General features: G+C 59.1%; 2 protein-coding genes across 2 annotated transcripts in view; both read right to left on the bottom strand.

Moving 5' to 3' along the window:
• LOC311374652 (uncharacterized protein) overlaps positions 1-17,852 on the bottom strand; it is an 83,483-nt gene that overhangs the window by 22,619 nt on the left and 43,012 nt on the right.
• LOC311374003 (NLR family CARD domain-containing protein 3-like) overlaps positions 1-17,852 on the bottom strand; it is a 123,399-nt gene that overhangs the window by 10,084 nt on the left and 95,463 nt on the right. The gene's annotated exons all lie outside the window — the stretch shown is intronic.

The following is a 17,852-nucleotide window of genomic DNA, read 5'->3' on the forward strand; positions in this document are numbered from 1 at the left end:
TCAGAGCATTTCTGGTGCGTTAAGCAACAACTAACAACTAGTTAGCTAGCAATACATGTTGGCGAATGGCCAGCTGTAACTAATTATACCAAATGGTTTCCAACATATTTGCAATAGCCCAGAAAAATTACCAAATTTAAGATCCAATAGAAAAAAACACATTTTATAATCTTTGATATAGGTTTAAACACACACACACATATATATATATATATATATATATATATATATATATATATATATATATATATATATATGTATATATATACCTTCCTATTAAGTATTACATTTGGTTTGTTAACAAGACACACACACACACACACACACATATTTATATGAAGTTTAAAATACTTTACCTTATGTTTTTGGTTGTTGGTGTTGTGGTATGAAAAGATGAAAGCGTCCAGGTGTCCTGTCCTCCTGTGGGAGGCTGCAGGTCAACTGAGGAGACTTCAAACCTCTGAGCTGAACTCCTTCATGATGCTGGCTGAAGGCCAGCCGCTTCAAAGGTCGGCTTCATAGCAGGCCTGCATTCATTAATGATTGACTAAAGATACAAACATAACACATTGCGATAGAACCAACATGACATGCCCATTTCATTGTATGTTAGGATAAATGACTCTAAACTCTACAAAGAAAGAGTTTAATGAGTTTTTCATGTCTGTGTTTTCAGTTAAATGAACGTCTTCCTTGTGCAGTATTTCATCATTCTTCTGTAGGTGCTCCTGTTGTCTTTCTTCACCCAAATGTAAAGTTTTCTGTGCAAGTGAATAAGTCAATAATATGAATCTAATATACCCCCCCCCCGACCCCCCCTTAACCCACCATTACCCATAACCCCCAACCTCCCCCTGATTGGCTGCTGGGAGCGGGTTGAATCCCACCCCTTTCACCCACCATTACCCATAACCCCCAACCTCCCCCTGATTGGGAGCGGGTTAAGTAGATGATTAAAGATAAGGGAACTCCACAACAAATATCCTCAACTATATGAAGACATTAATGATTACATACCAACGGGGAAGACATTACTATGTAAAACATCACATCAATCATATTAAAATGTTTAAAACTTCATTCTAAATTAATATTATGAAGCACCAGGGAGGCATTTTCAAAAGTCATCATCTCTCTTCATTTATTGTAATCTCTATTTCTTAGACTTTTGTTTCTGCTCTGATGTATTTTGAACGGTTTTATATGAAGCACATGAAGTCGCCTAACGCTGTACGTTCTGATAGAATCCCTGATAGAAACCAATAGAAGACCCTGATAGAAACCAATAGAAGACCCTGATAGAAACCAATAGAAGCCCCTGATAGAAACCAATAGAAGACCCTGATAGAAACCAATAGAAGCCCCTGATAGAAACCAATAGAAGGCCCTGATAGAAACCAATAGAAGACCCTGATAGAAACCAATAGAAGACCCTGATAGAAACCAATAGAAGACCCTGATAGAAACCAATAGAAGGATAGAAACCAATAGAAGGCCCTGATAGAGACCAATAGAAGACCCTGATAGAGACCAATAGAAGACCCTGATAGAAACCAATAGAAGGATAGAAACCAATAGAAGACCCTGATAGAGACCAATAGAAGGCCCTGATAGAGACCAATAGAAGCCCCTGATAGAAACCAATAGAAGACCCTGATAGAAACCAATAGAAGGATAGAAACCAATAGAAGACCCTGATAGAAACCAATAGAAGACCCTGATAGAAACCAATAGAAGACCCTGATAGAAACCAATAGAAGGATAGAAACCAATAGAAGACCCCGATAGAAACCAATAGAATCCCTGATATAAACCAATAGAAGACCCTGATAGAAACCAATAGAATCCCTGATAGAAACCAATAGAAGACCCTGATAGAAACCAATAGAAGACCCTGATAGAAACCAATAGAAGACCCTGATAGAAACCAATAGAAGACCCTGATAGAAACCAATAGAAGGCCCTGATAGAAACCAATAGAAGACCCTGATAGAAACCAATAGAAGACCCTGATAGAAACCAATAGAAGACCCTGATAGAAACCAATAGAAGGCCCTGATAGAAACCAATAGAAGACCCTGATAGAAACCAATAGAAGACCCTGATAGAAACCAATAGAAGACCCTGATAGAAACCAATAGAAGACCCTGATAGAAACCAATAGAAGGATAGAAACCAATAGAAGACCCTGATAGAAACCAATAGAAGGCCCTGATAGAAACCAATAGAAGGCCCTGATAGAAACCAATAGAAGACCCTGATAGAAACCAATAGAAGACCCTGATAGACACCAATAGAAGACCCTGATAGACACCAATAGAAGACCCTGATAGAAACCAATAGAAGACCCTGATAGAAACCAATAGAAGACCCTGATAGAAACCAATAGAAGACCCTGATAGACACCAATAGAAGACCCTGATAGAAACCAATAGAATACCCTGATAGAAACCAATAGAATACCCTGATAGAAACCAATAGAAGACCCTGATAGAAACCAATAGAAGACCCTGATAGAAACCAATAGAAGGCCCTGATAGAAACCAATAGAAGGCCCTGATAGAAACCAATAGAAGGATAGAAACCAATAGAAGACCCTGATAGAAACCAATAGAAGACCCTGATAGAAACCAATAGAAGGCCCTGATAGAAACCAATAGAAGGCCCTGATAGAAACCAATAGAAGACCCTGATAGAAACCAATAGAAGGCCCTGATAGAAACCAATAGAAGGCCCTGATAGAAACCAATAGAAGGCCCTGATAGAAACCAATAGAAGGATAGAAACCAATAGAAGACCCTGATAGAAACCAATAGAAGACCCTGATAGAAACCGATAGAAGGCCCTGATAGAAACCAATAGAAGGCCCTGATAGAAACCAATAGAAGACCCTGATAGAAACCAATAGAAGGCCCTGATAGAAACCAATAGAAGGCCCTGATAGAAACCAATAGAAGGATAGAAACCAATAGAAGACCCTGATAGAAACCAATAGAAGGCCCTGATAGAAACCAATAGAAGGCCCTGATAGAAACCGATAGAAGGCCCTGATAGAAACCAATAGAAGACCCTGATAGAAACCAATAGAAGGCCCTGATAGAAACCAATAGAAGGCCCTGATAGAAACCAATAGAAGACCCTGACTGTGTACTGACGGTGTACTGACCTTACTGACGGTGTACTGACCTTACTGACGGTGTCCTGACCTTACTGACGGTGTACTGACCTTACTGACGGTGTCCTGACCTTACTGACGGTGTCCTGACCTTACTGACGGTGTCCTGACCTTACTGACCTTACTGACGGTGTACTGACCTTACTGACGGTGTACTGACCTTACTGACGGTGTACTGACCTTACTGACGGTGTACTGACGGTGTACTGACCTTACTGACGGTGTACTGACGGTGTCCTGACGGTGTACTGACCTTACTGACGGTGTCCTGACCTTACTGACGGTGTACTGACGGTGTCCTGACCTTACTGACGGTGTCCTGACCTTACTGACGGTGTACTGACCTTACTGACGGTGTCCTGACCTTACTGACGGTGTCCTGACCTTACTGACGGTGTCCTGACCTTACTGACGGTGTCCTGACCTTACTGACCTTACTGACGGTACTGACCTTACTGACGGTGTACTGACGGTGTCCTGACCTTACTGACGGTGTCCTGACCTTACTGACGGTGTCCTGACCTTACTGACGGAGTACTGACCTTACTGACGGTGTACTGACCTTACTGACGGTGTCCTGACCTTACTGACGGTGTACTGACGGTGTCCTGACCTTACTGACGGTGTCCTGACCTTACTGACGGTGTACTGACCTTACTGACGGTGTCCTGACCTTACTGACGGTGTACTGACCTTACTGACGGTGTACTGACCTTACTGACGGTGTACTGACCTTACTGACGGTGTACTGACCTTACTGACGGTGTCCTGACCTTACTGACGGTGTACTGACCTTACTGACGGTGTACTGACCGTACTGACGGTGTCCTGACCTTACTGACGGTGTACTGACCTTACTGACGGTGTCCTGACCTTACTGACGGTGTACTGACCTTACTGACGGTGTACTGACCTTACTGACGGTGTACTGACGGTGTACTGACCTTACTGACGGTGTACTGACCTTACTGACGGTGTCCTGACGGTGTCAACATGTTTAACGAGGCCTACCTGGTACACAACGGTGACACTCACAGCGTGTCTGTTTTCTTTGCGGGAATCATTTGTACGTTTCAGATGCAGGAGTGAGGCTGAAGACAGCGAGGCCGACTCAGAGCAGGGTTCACGCTGTGGGTCCAGCGCTCTGCACAGAGGCTGCTGAGCGCTGACAGAGGGCTGACGTCTGAACACCGAGCTGGAGTCTGGGATGGGACCCCATGAGGGACGGGGACACAAGGGTTCAGCCCCCTGGCCGCGCACAGACCCCCTGTTGAGGGGGAGCCCGGAGGAGGACCAGGACTAGGACCAGACCAGGACCAGACCAGGAGGAGGACCAGGAGGAGGACCAGACCAGGAGGAGGACCAGACCAGGAGGAGGACTAGACCAGGAGGAGGACCAGACCAGGAGGAGGACCAGGAGGAGGACCAGACCAGGAGGAGGACCAGACCAGGAGGACCAGACCAGGAGGAGGACCAGGAGGAGGACCAGGAGGAGGACCAGGAGGAGGACCAGACCAGGAGGAGGACTAGACCAGGAGGAGGACCAGACCAGGAGGAGGACCAGACCAGGAGGAGGACCAGACCAGGAGGAGGACTAGACCAGGAGGAGGACCAGACCAGGAGGACCAGACCAGGAGGAGGACTAGACCAGGAGGAGGACCAGGAGGAGGACCAGACCAGGAGGACCAGACCAGGAGGAGGACCAGACCAGGAGGAGGACCAGACCAGGAGGAGGACCAGACCAGGAGGAGGACTAGACCAGGAGGAGGACCAGACCAGGAGGACCAGACCAGGAGGAGGACCAGACCAGGAGGAGGACTAGACCAGGAGGAGGACCAGGAGGAGGACCAGACCAGGAGGAGGAGGACTAGACCAGGAGGACCAGACCAGGAGGAGGACCAGACCAGGAGGAGGACTAGACCAGGAGGAGGACCAGGAGGACCAGACCAGGAGGAGGACCAGACCAGGACCAGACCAGGAGGACTAGACCAGGAGGAGGACTAGACCAGGAGGAGGACCAGACCAGGACCAGACCAGGAGGAGGACCAGACCAGGAGGAGGACCAGACCAGGAAGAGGACCAGGAGGAGGACCAGACCAGGAGGAGGACCAGACCAGGAGGAGGACCAGGAGGAGGACCAGGAGGAGGACCAGGAGGAGGACCAGGAGGAGGACCAGACCAGGAGGAGGACCAGACCAGGACCAGACCAGGAGGAGGACCAGACCAGGACCAGACCAGGAGGAGGACCAGGAGGAGGACCAGACCAGGAGGAGGACCAGACCAGGAGGAGGACCAGACCAGGAGGAGGACTAGACCAGGAGGAGGACCAGGAGGAGGACCAGACCAGGAGGAGGACCAGGAGGAGGACCAGACCAGGAGGAGGACCAGACCAGGAGGAGGACCAGGAGGAGGACCAGGAGGAGGACCAGGAGGAGGACCAGGAGGAGGACCAGACCAGGAGGAGGACCAGACCAGGAGGAGGACTAGACCAGGAGGAGGACCAGACCAGGAGGAGGACCAGTCCAGGAGGAGGACCAGGAGGAGGAGGACCGGACCAGGAGGAGGACCAGACCAGGAGGAGGACCAGACCAGGACCAGACCAGGAGGAGGACCAGACCAGGAGGAGGACCAGACCAGGAGGAGGACCGGACCAGGAGGAGGACCAGACCAGGAGGAGGGCCAGACCAGGAGGAGGACCAGGAGGAGGACCAGACCAGGAGGAGGACCAGACCAGGAGGAGGACCGGACCAGGAGGAGGACCAGACCAGGAGGAGGGCCAGACCAGGAGGAGGACCAGACCAGGAGGAGGACCAGGAGGAGGACCAGGAGGAGGACCAGACCAGGAGGAGGACCAGACCAGGAGGACCAGACCAGGAGGAGGACCAGACCAGGAGGAGGACCAGACCAGGAGGAGGACCGGACCAGGAGGAGGACCAGACCAGGAGGAGGACCAGACCAGGAGGACCAGACCAGGAGGAGGACCAGGAGGAGGACCAGGAGGAGGACCAGACCAGGAGGACCAGACCAGGAGGAGGACCAGGAGGAGGACCAGACCAGGAGGAGGACCAGGAGGAGGACCAGACCAGGAGGAGGACCAGACCAGGAGGAGGACCAGACCAGGAGGACCAGACCAGGAGGAGGACCAGACCAGGAGGAGGACCAGACCAGGAGGAGGACTAGACCAGGAGGAGGACCAGACCAGGAGGAGGACCAGACCAGGAGGAGGACTAGACCAGGAGGAGGACCAGACCAGGAGGAGGACCAGGAGGAGGACCAGACCAGGAGGAGGACCAGACCAGGAGGAGGACCAGACCAGGAGGAGGACCAGGAGGAGGACCAGACCAGGAGGAGGACCAGGAGGAGGACCAGACCAGGAGGAGGACCAGACCAGGAGGAGGACTAGACCAGGAGGAGGACCAGACCAGGAGGAGGACCAGACCAGGAGGAGGACCAGGAGGAGGACTAGACCAGGAGGAGGACCGGACCAGGAGGAGGACCAGACCAGGAGGAGGACCAGGAGGAGGAGGACCAGACCAGGAGGAGGACCAGGAGGAGGACCAGACCAGGAGGAGGACCAGACCAGGAGGAGGACCAGACCAGGAGGACCAGACCAGGAGGAGGACCAGACCAGGAGGAGGACCAGACCAGGAGGAGGACCAGGAGGAGGACCAGACCAGGAGGAGGACTAGACCAGGAGGAGGACCAGACCAGGAGGAGGACCAGACCAGGAGGAGGACCAGGAGGAGGACCAGACCAGGAGGAGGACCAGGAGGAGGACCAGACCAGGAGGAGGACCAGACCAGGACTAGGACCAGACCAGGAGGAGGACCAGGAGGAGGACCGGACCAGGAGGAGGACCAGACCAGGAGGAGCACTAGACCAGGAGGAGGACCAGACCAGGAGGAGGACCGGACCAGGAGGAGGACCAGACCAGGAGGAGGACCAGACCAGGACCAGACCAGGAGGACCGGACCAGACTAGGAGGAGGACCAGGAGGAGGACCAGGAGGAGGACCAGACCAGGAGGAGGACCAGACCAGGAGGACCAGACCAGGAGGAGGACCAGACCAGGAGGAGGACCAGGAGGAGGACCAGACCAGGAGGAGGACCAGACCAGGAGGAGGACCGGACCAGGAGGAGGACCAGACCAGGAGGAGGACCAGACCAGGAGGACCAGACCAGGAGGAGGACCAGGAGGAGGACCAGGAGGAGGACCAGACCAGGAGGACCAGACCAGGAGGAGGACCAGGAGGAGGACCAGACCAGGAGGAGGACCAGGAGGAGGACCAGACCAGGAGGAGGACCAGGAGGAGGACCAGACCAGGAGGAGGACCAGACCAGGAGGAGGACCAGACCAGGAGGAGGACTAGACCAGGAGGAGGACCAGACCAGGAGGAGGACCAGACCAGGAGGAGGACCAGGAGGAGGACTAGACCAGGAGGAGGACCGGACCAGGAGGAGGACCAGACCAGGAGGAGGACCAGGAGGAGGAGGACCAGACCAGGAGGAGGACCAGGAGGAGGACCAGACCAGGAGGAGGACCAGACCAGGAGGAGGACCAGACCAGGAGGACCAGACCAGGAGGAGGACCAGACCAGGAGGAGGACCAGGAGGAGGACCAGACCAGGAGGAGGACCAGACCAGGAGGAGGACCAGACCAGGAGGAGGACCAGGAGGAGGACCAGACCAGGAGGAGGACTAGACCAGGAGGAGGACCAGACCAGGAGGAGGACCAGACCAGGAGGAGGACTAGACCAGGAGGAGGACCAGACCAGGAGGAGGACCAGGAGGAGGACCAGACCAGGAGGAGGACCAGGAGGAGGACCAGACCAGGAGGAGGACCAGACCAGGACTAGGACCAGACCAGGAGGAGGTCCAGGAGGAGGACCGGACCAGGAGGAGGACCAGACCAGGAGGAGGACTAGACCAGGAGGAGGACCAGACCAGGAGGAGGACCGGACCAGGAGGAGGACCAGACCAGGAGGAGGACTAGACCAGGAGGAGGACCAGACCAGGAGGAGGACTAGACCAGGAGGAGGACCAGACCAGGAGGAGGAGGACCAGACCAGGAGGAGGACCAGACCAGGAGGAGGACCAGACCAGGAGGAGGAGGACTAGACCAGGAGGACCAGACCAGGAGGAGGACTAGACCAGGAGGACTAGACCAGGAGGAGGACCAGACCAGGAGGAGGACCAGACCAGGAGGACTAGACCAGGAGGAGGACCAGACCAGGAGGAGGACCAGGAGGAGGACCAGACCAGGAGGAGGACCAGACCAGGAGGAGGACCAGACCAGGAGGAGGACCAGACCAGGAGGAGGACTAGACCAGGAGGAGGACCAGGAGGACCAGACCAGGAGGAGGACCAGACCAGGACCAGACCAGGAGGACTAGACCAGGAGGAGGACTAGACCAGGAGGAGGACCAGACCAGGACCAGACCAGGAGGAGGACCAGACCAGGAGGAGGACCAGACCAGGAAGAGGACCAGGAGGAGGACCAGACCAGGAGGAGGACCAGACCAGGAGGAGGACCAGGAGGAGGACCAGGAGGAGGACTAGACCAGGAGGAGGACCAGACCAGGACCAGACCAGGAGGAGGACCAGACCAGGAGGAGGACCAGGACTAGGACCAGACCAGGAGGAGGACTAGACCAGGAGGAGGACCGGACCAGGAGGAGGACCAGACCAGGAGGAGGACCAGACCAGGACCAGACCAGGAGGAGGACCAGGAGGAGGACCAGACCAGGAGGAGGACCAGACCAGGAGGAGGACCAGACCAGGAGGAGGACTAGACCAGGAGGAGGACCAGGAGGAGGACCAGACCAGGAGGAGGACCAGGAGGAGGACCAGACCAGGAGGAGGACCAGACCAGGAGGAGGACTAGACCAGGAGGAGGACCAGGAGGAGGACCAGGAGGAGGACCAGACCAGGAGGAGGACCAGACCAGGAGGAGGACCAGACCAGGAGGAGGACCAGACCAGGAGGAGGACTAGACCAGGAGGAGGACCAGACCAGGAGGAGGACCAGACCAGGAGGAGGACCAGACCAGGAGGAGGACTAGACCAGGAGGAGGACCAGACCAGGAGGAGGACCAGGAGGAGGAGGACCGGACCAGGAGGAGGACCAGACCAGGAGGAGGACCAGACCAGGAGGACCAGACCAGGAGGAGGACCAGGAGGAGGACCAGACCAGGAGGAGGACCAGACCAGGAGGAGGACCGGACCAGGAGGAGGACCAGACCAGGAGGAGGACCAGACCAGGAGGACCAGACCAGGAGGAGGACCAGGAGGAGGACCAGGAGGAGGACCAGACCAGGAGGAGGACCAGGAGGAGGACCAGACCAGGAGGAGGACCAGGAGGAGGACCAGACCAGGAGGAGGACCAGACCAGGAGGAGGACCAGACCAGGAGGACCAGACCAGGAGGAGGACCAGACCAGGAGGAGGACCAGACCAGGAGGACGACTAGACCAGGAGGAGGACCAGACCAGGAGGAGGACCAGACCAGGAGGAGGACTAGACCAGGAGGAGGACCAGACCAGGAGGAGGACCAGGAGGAGGACCAGACCAGGAGGAGGACCAGACCAGGACTAGGACCAGACCAGGAGGAGGACCAGACCAGGAGGAGGACCAGGAGGAGGACCAGACCAGGAGGAGGACCAGGAGGAGGACCAGACCAGGAGGAGGACCAGACCAGGAGGAGGACCAGACCAGGAGGAGGACTAGACCAGGAGGAGGACCAGACCAGGAGGAGGACCAGGAGGAGGACTAGACCAGGAGGAGGACCGGACCAGGAGGAGGACCAGACCAGGAGGAGGACCAGGAGGAGGAGGACCAGACCAGGAGGAGGACCAGGAGGAGGACCAGACCAGGAGGAGGACCAGACCAGGAGGAGGACCAGGAGGAGGACCAGACCAGGAGGAGGACTAGACCAGGAGGAGGACCAGACCAGGAGGAGGACCAGACCAGGAGGAGGACTAGACCAGGAGGAGGACCAGACCAGGAGGAGGACTAGACCAGGAGGAGGACCAGACCAGGAGGAGGACCAGGAGGAGGACCAGACCAGGAGGAGGACCAGACCAGGACTAGGACCAGACCAGGAGGAGGACCAGACCAGGAGGAGGACCAGACCAGGAGGAGGACCAGGAGGAGGACCGGACCAGGAGGAGGACTAGACCAGGAGGAGGACCAGACCAGGAGGAGGACTAGACCAGGAGGAGGACCAGACCAGGAGGAGGAGGACCAGACCAGGAGGAGGACCAGACCAGGAGGAGGACCAGACCAGGAGGAGGACCAGACCAGGAGGAGGAGGACTAGACCAGGAGGACCAGACCAGGAGGAGGACTAGACCAGGAGGACTAGACCAGGAGGAGGACCAGACCAGGAGGAGGACCAGACCAGGAGGACTAGACCAAGAGGAGGACCAGACCAGGAGGAGGACCAGACCAGGAGGAGGACCAGACCAGGAGGAGGACCAGGAGGACCAGACCAGGAGGAGGACCAGACCAGGAGGAGGACCAGACCAGGAGGAGGACCAGACCAGGAGGAGGACTAGACCAGGAGGAGGACCAGGAGGACCAGACCAGGAGGAGGACCAGACCAGGACCAGACCAGGAGGACTAGACCAGGAGGAGGACTAGACCAGGAGGAGGACCAGACCAGGACCAGACCAGGAGGAGGACCAGACCAGGAGGAGGACCAGACCAGGAAGAGGACCAGGAGGAGGACCAGACCAGGAGGAGGACCAGACCAGGAGGAGGACCAGGAGGAGGACCAGGAGGAGGACTAGACCAGGAGGAGGACCAGACCAGGACCAGACCAGGAGGAGGACCAGACCAGGAGGAGGACCAGGACTAGGACCAGACCAGGAGGAGGACTAGACCAGGAGGAGGACCGGACCAGGAGGAGGACCAGACCAGGAGGAGGACCAGACCAGGACCAGACCAGGAGGAGGACCAGGAGGAGGACCAGACCAGGAGGAGGACCAGACCAGGAGGAGGACCAGACCAGGAGGAGGACTAGACCAGGAGGAGGACCAGGAGGAGGACCAGACCAGGAGGAGGACCAGGAGGAGGACCAGACCAGGAGGAGGACCAGACCAGGAGGAGGACTAGACCAGGAGGAGGACCAGGAGGAGGACCAGACCAGGAGGAGGACCAGACCAGGAGGAGGACCAGACCAGGAGGAGGACCAGACCAGGAGGAGGACTAGACCAGGAGGAGGACCAGACCAGGAGGAGGACCAGACCAGGAGGAGGACCAGGAGGAGGAGGACCGGACCAGGAGGAGGACCAGACCAGGAGGAGGACCAGACCAGGAGGAGGACCAGGAGGAGGACCAGGAGGAGGACCAGACCAGGAGGAGGACCAGACCAGGAGGACCAGACCAGGAGGAGGACCAGACCAGGAGGAGGACCAGGAGGAGGACCAGACCAGGAGGAGGACCAGACCAGGAGGAGGACCGGACCAGGAGGAGGACCAGACCAGGAGGAGGACCAGACCAGGAGGACCAGACCAGGAGGAGGACCAGGAGGAGGACCAGGAGGAGGACCAGACCAGGAGGAGGACCAGGAGGAGGACCAGACCAGGAGGAGGACCAGGAGGAGGACCAGACCAGGAGGAGGACCAGACCAGGAGGAGGACCAGACCAGGAGGACCAGACCAGGAGGAGGACCAGACCAGGAGGAGGACTAGACCAGGAGGAGGACCAGACCAGGAGGAGGACCAGACCAGGAGGAGGACTAGACCAGGAGGAGGACCAGACCAGGAGGAGGACCAGGAGGAGGACCAGACCAGGAGGAGGACCAGACCAGGACTAGGACCAGACCAGGAGGAGGACCAGACCAGGAGGAGGACCAGGAGGAGGACCAGACCAGGAGGAGGACCAGGAGGAGGACCAGACCAGGAGGAGGACCAGACCAGGAGGAGGACCAGACCAGGAGGAGGACTAGACCAGGAGGAGGACCAGACCAGGAGGAGGACCAGACCAGGAGGAGGACTAGACCAGGAGGAGGACCGGACCAGGAGGAGGACCAGACCAGGAGGAGGACCAGGAGGAGGAGGACCAGACCAGGAGGAGGACCAGGAGGAGGACCAGACCAGGAGGAGGACCAGACCAGGAGGAGGACCAGGAGGAGGACCAGACCAGGAGGAGGACTAGACCAGGAGGAGGACCAGACCAGGAGGAGGACCAGACCAGGAGGAGGACTAGACCAGGAGGAGGACCAGACCAGGAGGAGGACTAGACCAGGAGGAGGACCAGACCAGGAGGAGGACCAGGAGGAGGACCAGACCAGGAGGAGGACCAGACCAGGACTAGGACCAGACCAGGAGGAGGACCAGACCAGGAGGAGGACCAGACCAGGAGGAGGACCAGGAGGAGGACCAGACCAGGAGGAGGACCAGACCAGGAGGACCAGACCAGGAGGAGGACCAGACCAGGAGGAGGACCAGGAGGAGGATCAGACCAGGAGGAGGACCAGACCAGGAGGAGGACCGGACCAGGAGGAGGACCAGACCAGGAGAAGGACCAGACCAGGAGGACCAGACCAGGAGGAGGACCAGGAGGAGGACCAGGAGGAGGACCAGACCAGGAGGACCAGACCAGGAGGAGGACCAGACCAGGAGGAGGACCAGGAGGAGGACCAGACCAGGAGGAGGACCAGACCAGGAGGAGGACCAGACCAGGAGGACCAGACCAGGAGGAGGACCAGACCAGGAGGAGGACCAGACCAGGAGGAGGACTAGACCAGGAGGAGGACCAGACCAGGAGGAGGACCAGACCAGGAGGAGGACTAGACCAGGAGGAGGACTAGACCAGGAGGAGGACCAGGAGGAGGACCAGACCAGGAGGAGGACCAGGAGGAGGACCAGACCAGGAGGAGGACCAGACCAGGAGGAGGACCAGACCAGGACCAGACCAGGAGGAGGACCAGGAGGAGGACCAGACCAGGAGGAGGACCAGACCAGGAGGAGGACTAGACCAGGAGGAGGACCAGGAGGAGGACCAGACCAGGAGGAGGACCAGGAGGAGGACCAGACCAGGAGGAGGACCAGACCAGGAGGAGGACTAGACCAGGAGGAGGACCAGGAGGAGGACCAGGAGGAGGACCAGGAGGAGGACCAGACCAGGAGGAGGACCAGACCAGGAGGAGGACTAGACCAGGAGGAGGACCAGACCAGGAGCAGGACCAGACCAGGAGGAGGACCAGGAGGAGGAGGACCGGACCAGGAGGAGGACCAGACCAGGAGGAGGACCAGACCAGGACCAGACCAGGAGGAGGACCAGACCAGGAGGAGGACCAGACCAGGAGGAGGGCCAGACCAGGAGGAGGACCAGACCAGGAGGAGGACCAGGAGGAGGACCAGGAGGAGGACCAGACCAGGAGGAGGACCAGACCAGGAGGACCAGACCAGGAGGAGGACCAGACCAGGAGGAGGACCAGGAGGAGGACCAGACCAGGAGGAGGACCAGACCAGGAGGAGGACTAGACCAGGAGGAGGACCAGACCAGGAGGAGGACCAGACCAGGAGGAGGACTAGACCAGGAGGAGGACCAGACCAGGAGGAGGACCAGGAGGAGGACCAGACCAGGAGGAGGACCAGACCAGGACTAGGACCAGACCAGGAGGAGGACCAGACCAGGAGGAGGACCAGGAGGAGGACCAGACCAGGAGGAGGACCAGGAGGAGGACCAGACCAGGAGGAGGACCAGACCAGGAGGAGGACTAGACCAGGAGGAGGACCAGACCAGGAGGAGGACCAGACCAGGAGGAGGACCAGGAGGAGGACTAGACCAGGAGGAGGACCGGACCAGGAGGAGGACCAGACCAGGAGGAGGACCAGGAGGAGGAGGACCAGACCAGGAGGAGGACCAGGAGGAGGACCAGACCAGGAGGAGGACCAGACCAGGAGGAGGACCAGGAGGAGGACCAGACCAGGAGGAGGACTAGACCAGGAGGAGGACCAGACCAGGAGGAGGACCAGACCAGGAGGAGGACTAGACCAGGAGGAGGACCAGACCAGGAGGAGGACTAGACCAGGAGGAGGACCAGACCAGGAGGAGGACCAGGAGGAGGACCAGACCAGGAGGAGGACCAGACCAGGACTAGGACCAGACCAGGAGGAGGACCAGACCAGGAGGAGGACCAGACCAGGAGGAGGACCAGGAGGAGGACCGGACCAGGAGGAGGACCAGACCAGGAGGAGGACTAGACCAGGAGGAGGACCAGACCAGGAGGAGGACTAGACCAGGAGGAGGACCAGACCAGGAGGAGGAGGACCAGACCAGGAGGAGGACCAGACCAGGAGGAGGACCAGACCAGGAGGAGGAGGACTAGACCAGGAGGACCGGACCAGGAGGAGGACCAGACCAGGAGGACTAGACCAGGAGGAGGACCAGACCAGGAGGAGGACCAGACCAGGAGGAGGACCAGACCAGGAGGAGGACCAGGAGGACCAGACCAGGAGGAGGACCAGACCAGGAGGAGGACCAGACCAGGAGGAGGACTAGACCAGGAGGAGGACCAGGAGGACCAGACCAGGAGGAGGACCAGACCAGGACCAGACCAGGAGGACTAGACCAGGAGGAGGACTAGACCAGGAGGAGGACCAGACCAGGAGGAGGACCAGACCAGGAAGAGGACCAGGAGGAGGACCAGACCAGGAGGAGGACCAGACCAGGAGGAGGACCAGGAGGAGGACCAGGAGGAGGACTAGACCAGGAGGAGGACCAGACCAGGACCAGACCAGGAGGAGGACCAGACCAGGAGGAGGACCAGGACTAGGACCAGACCAGGAGGAGGACTAGACCAGGAGGAGGACCGGACCAGGAGGAGGACCAGACCAGGAGGAGGACCAGACCAGGACCAGACCAGGAGGAGGACCAGGAGGAGGACCAGACCAGGAGGAGGACCAGACCAGGAGGAGGACTAGACCAGGAGGAGGACCAGGAGGAGGACCAGACCAGGAGGAGGACCAGACCAGGAGGAGGACCAGACCAGGAGGAGGACTAGACCAGGAGGAGGACCAGGAGGAGGACCAGGAGGAGGACCAGGAGGAGGACCAGACCAGGAGGAGGACCAGACCAGGAGGAGGACTAGACCAGGAGGAGGACCAGACCAGGAGCAGGACCAGACCAGGAGGAGGACCAGGAGGAGGACCAGACCAGGAGGAGGACCAGACCAGGACCAGACCAGGAGGAGGACCAGACCAGGAGGAGGACCAGACCAGGAGGAGGACCGGACCAGGAGGAGGACCAGACCAGGAGGAGGGCCAGACCAGGAGGAGGACCAGGAGGAGGACCAGACCAGGAGGAGGACCAGACCAGGAGGAGGACCGGACCAGGAGGAGGACCAGACCAGGAGGAGGGCCAGACCAGGAGGAGGACCAGACCAGGAGGAGGACCAGGAGGAGGACCAGACCAGGAGGAGGACCAGACCAGGAGGACCAGACCAGGAGGAGGACCAGACCAGGAGGAGGACCAGGAGGAGGACCAGACCAGGAGGAGGACCAGACCAGGAGGAGGACCGGACCAGGAGGAGGACCAGACCAGGAGAAGGACCAGACCAGGAGGACCAGACCAGGAGGAGGACCAGGAGGAGGACCAGGAGGAGGACCAGACCAGGAGGACCAGACCAGGAGGAGGACCAGACCAGGAGGAGGACCAGGAGGAGGACCAGACCAGGAGGAGGACCAGACCAGGAGGAGGACCAGACCAGGAGGACCAGACCAGGAGGAGGACCAGACCAGGAGGAGGACTAGACCAGGAGGAGGACCAGACCAGGAGGAGGACCAGACCAGGAGGAGGACTAGACCAGGAGGAGGACCAGACCAGGAGGAGGACCAGGAGGAGGACCAGACCAGGAGGAGGACCAGGAGGAGGACCAGACCAGGAGGAGGACCAGACCAGGACTAGGACCAGACCAGGAGGAGGACCAGACCAGGAGGAGGACCAGGAGGAGGACCAGACCAGGAGGAGGACCAGACCAGGAGGAGGACCAGACCAGGAGGAGGACCAGGAGGACCAGACCAGGAGGAGGACCAGACCAGGAGGAGGACCAGACCAGGAGGAGGACCAGACCAGGAGGAGGACTAGACCAGGAGGAGGACCAGGAGGACCAGACCAGGAGGAGGACCAGACCAGGACCAGACCAGGAGGACTAGACCAGGAGGAGGACTAGACCAGGAGGAGGACCAGACCAGGACCAGACCAGGAGGAGGACCAGACCAGGAGGAGGACCAGACCAGGAAGAGGACCAGGAGGAGGACCAGACCAGGAGGAGGACCAGACCAGGAGGAGGACCAGGAGGAGGACCAGGAGGAGGACTAGACCAGGAGGAGGACCAGACCAGGACCAGACCAGGAGGAGGACCAGACCAGGAGGAGGACCAGGACTAGGACCAGACCAGGAGGAGGACTAGACCAGGAGGAGGACCGGACCAGGAGGAGGACCAGACCAGGAGGAGGACCAGACCAGGACCAGACCAGGAGGAGGACCAGGAGGAGGACCAGACCAGGAGGAGGACCAGACCAGGAGGAGGACTAGACCAGGAGGAGGACCAGGAGGAGGACCAGGAGGAGGACCAGACCAGGAGGAGGACCAGACCAGGAGGAGGACCAGACCAGGAGGAGGACTAGACCAGGAGGAGGACCAGACCAGGAGCAGGACCAGACCAGGAGGAGGACCAGGAGGAGGAGGACCGGACCAGGAGGAGGACCAGACCATGAGGAGGACCAGACCAGGACCAGACCAGGAGGAGGACCAGACCAGGAGGAGGACCAGACCAGGAGGAGGACCGGACCAGGAGGAGGACCAGACCAGGAGGAGGGCCAGACCAGGAGGAGGACCAGGAGGAGGACCAGACCAGGAGGAGGACCAGACCAGGAGGAGGACCGGACCAGGAGGAGGACCAGACCAGGAGGAGGGCCAGACCAGGAGGAGGACCAGACCAGGAGGAGGACCAGGAGGAGGACCAGGAGGAGGACCAGACCAGGAGGAGGACCAGACCAGGAGGACCAGACCAGGAGGAGGACCAGACCAGGAGGAGGACCAGGAGGAGGACCAGACCAGGAGGAGGACCAGACCAGGAGGAGGACCGGACCAGGAGGAGGACCAGACCAGGAGAAGGACCAGACCAGGAGGACCAGACCAGGAGGAGGACCAGGAGGAGGACCAGGAGGAGGACCAGACCAGGAGGACCAGACCAGGAGGAGGACCAGACCAGGAGGAGGACCAGGAGGAGGACCAGACCAGGAGGAGGACCAGACCAGGAGGAGGACCAGACCAGGAGGACCAGACCAGGAGGAGGACCAGACCAGGAGGAGGACTAGACCAGGAGGAGGACCAGACCAGGAGGAGGACCAGACCAGGAGGAGGACCAGACCAGGAGGAGGACCAGACCAGGAGGAGGACCAGGAGGAGGACCAGACCAGGAGGAGGACCAGACCAGGAGGAGGACTAGACCAGGAGGAGGACCAGACCAGGAGGAGGACCAGACCAGGAGGAGGACCAGGAGGAGGACCAGACCAGGAGGAGGACCAGGAGGAGGACTAGACCAGGAGGAGGACCGGACCAGGAGGAGGACCAGACCAGGAGGAGGACCAGGAGGAGGACCAGACCAGGAGGAGGACCAGGAGGAGGACTAGACCAGGAGGAGGACCGGACCAGGAGGAGGACCAGAC

This window comes from Micromesistius poutassou (assembly GCF_964030765.1).
Source record: "Micromesistius poutassou genome assembly, chromosome: 1".
In the NCBI taxonomy this organism is placed as follows: Eukaryota; Metazoa; Chordata; class Actinopteri; order Gadiformes; family Gadidae; genus Micromesistius; species Micromesistius poutassou.